General features: G+C 56.3%; 1 protein-coding gene across 1 annotated transcript in view; it reads left to right on the top strand.

The window, feature by feature from the left end:
* The window catches only part of CCDC51 (coiled-coil domain containing 51), a 7,390-nt gene that overhangs the window by 2,600 nt on the left and 2,623 nt on the right, over window positions 1–2,167 (top strand). The gene's annotated exons all lie outside the window — the stretch shown is intronic.

Here is a 2,167-nt window from a genome sequence, read left to right as displayed (position 1 = left end):
AAGAGGGAGTGGTCAAGGAAGGCCTTGCCAAGAGGTGATATTTGAGCAAAGACATAGAAGTCAGGGTGAGCCGACTGGACTTGTGGAGAAAGAGTGGTCCAAGCAAGGAAGTGGCAGGGCACAGGCCCTGTGGTGGGATCGTCCTTAGCATGGTAGGGTGGCCAGAGTGGAATACAGGGATGGAGAGAAGGAAGGGGACGAGGGCTGAGAGGACTGGGGCGTGTTGGCCACTGGCAGGACTGGTGTTTATGCCAGGTGAGATGGGACCTGTGAGGGGTTTTGAACTGAGGGATGTGATCTGTCTTAGGAGTTAACAGCCTCTGGTTGTCATGTGAAGAGGGGCAGCTGTGACGGGCAAGGGAGGAAGCTAGACTTCGTAGGAGGCTGTAGCGATCATCTCTGCCAGGGGCGGGTGCCCTTTCTGAGGTCCAAGAGTGGGCAGCTGATAGAGGAAGAGCCGGGAAAGGAGGCTGAGAAGGTTGGAGGAAGCCCAGAGGGGGTAGTGATTTCAAAAAGAGAGGGTGTTGAAAGCTACAGAGGTAATGGAGAAGAAATCTGAGGAGCGCCAGCTGGATCTGGCAAGGTGGACATTTTGCAGGGCCTCCAGGAGAGCAGCCTTGGTGGCAGACTGGGAGCAAAAGAGAACGGGGCTGAGGACGTGGTGACAGCCAAGGTGGACACCTTTCTGAGGTGTCCAGCATTGCTGAGGAGCGTGGATGCTGTGGTCGGCGGGGCTGCGTGCTTTGCTTTGATAAGGGGTGCACCTGCAGGATTGTCGTGGAGTCACAGCATGTGTGCAGAGGGCACTGGCATCGAGGCCTAGCAGGCTTGCCTGACTGCCGTGGCCACATGCGCTCCTTTGGGCCTTACGAATGGGACCCAGGGGTTCGGGTGCGGCATCAGCTTGAAACCGCTGTTACAGGGATGCCCCATTCTGTGGCTCTCAGCTCGGGCATACTTTGTCCAGGAGGCCCATCCCTCCCCATCCAGCTTGGTTTTCAAGAGGGCTCGAGCTTCTCTAAGCACAATGGGTAGGAGGCCCTGGGCAGGTCTCTGTCCTACATCACCTTACATCAGAAAGCCCGTTTCTTGGTAACTGGAGCACTTCCAACTTGTCTTCCTGTCCCCAGCTTTCTCTACTTTTGTCTCTCTGGCCTGGTTCTTTGGCCACCAGGTGTCACTCTGACAGCCAGTGTCACTACTGGGGTCTCCAGGGGTGCAAGGGTGGTTTGGCCAGAGGAGGGTGCTGCTGGCCCAGGTTTGCCCAGAGAGCATGGGTCTCGTGGCACTCTCTCTCGGGGGTCCTCAAAATCACAGCTACCCTTGGGCTTCCGATAATGGGAAACTGTGCCGTTCAGGTGGTGAAGTGGGCATCGTTGGGGCCCAAACGTCAAAGCAGAGTTGAAAAAGGAAAGATTAACCCAACCTGTTGAGCAGTGACTGAGGTCGGAGCAGATGGAGAAAGTTTATGGGAAGCGAAATGGGAGACTGGGATTTGGTGACCTGGAGAGTCTGGGCTTGCAGGGCAGAAGGAGGAGGGTCGGTGTGAACCTAAGGAGAGTTGTCCTCTGTCGCTGAAACCCGCTGGTCCCACAGTTTCCCCGGGTGTCTTTATCAGTCTTTGTGGGGCTTTGTCAGCGTGCGCACAACTCAGGTTTGAGAATTTCCTTTGCCATTAACAGGAACGTGGGCACCAGAACTCTTATTCAAGTCATAATAGAGACCTGGGGGATGCAGAAGGCATGATTTCCCAGATACATTCTTTCCTGATGTATCCTGTTGTCCGGGTCCCCGGGGAAAGCCTGTCCGCAGTGGCTGCAATCTCCAGGCCCAGCACAGCAGCTCTCAGTTTGGACTTCTTAGTGGAAGTTAGTCGGTTCAGAACTGTCCCTAGGGCTTGCAACCTGCCTGATTCATGCCCAGCTTTCTCAGCTGTGAGTTGATCTGTCTGGTGTCCCCCACAGATCTCCCAATGACAGGGTGCAGCCCTGTGTTTGCCATGCAGCACGTCGCGGGTGTGCCCCCCGTACTGATGCGGAGAGGCCTCGTTGGAAAGGACCCCTCTATGACCAGGACTCTCTGCAGCCCAGGCCCCAGCCAGCCGAGAGAGAAAAGGCCTGAGGACGTGGCCCTCGGGCTGTATCACCGCCTCACAGCCCTGGGAAGG

Source organism: Pteropus vampyrus, unplaced genomic scaffold (genome assembly GCF_000151845.1).
Source record: "Pteropus vampyrus isolate Shadow unplaced genomic scaffold, Pvam_2.0 Scaffold271, whole genome shotgun sequence".
Taxonomy (NCBI): domain Eukaryota; kingdom Metazoa; phylum Chordata; class Mammalia; order Chiroptera; family Pteropodidae; genus Pteropus; species Pteropus vampyrus.
This window is presented reverse-complemented; position numbering and strand designations above follow the sequence as displayed.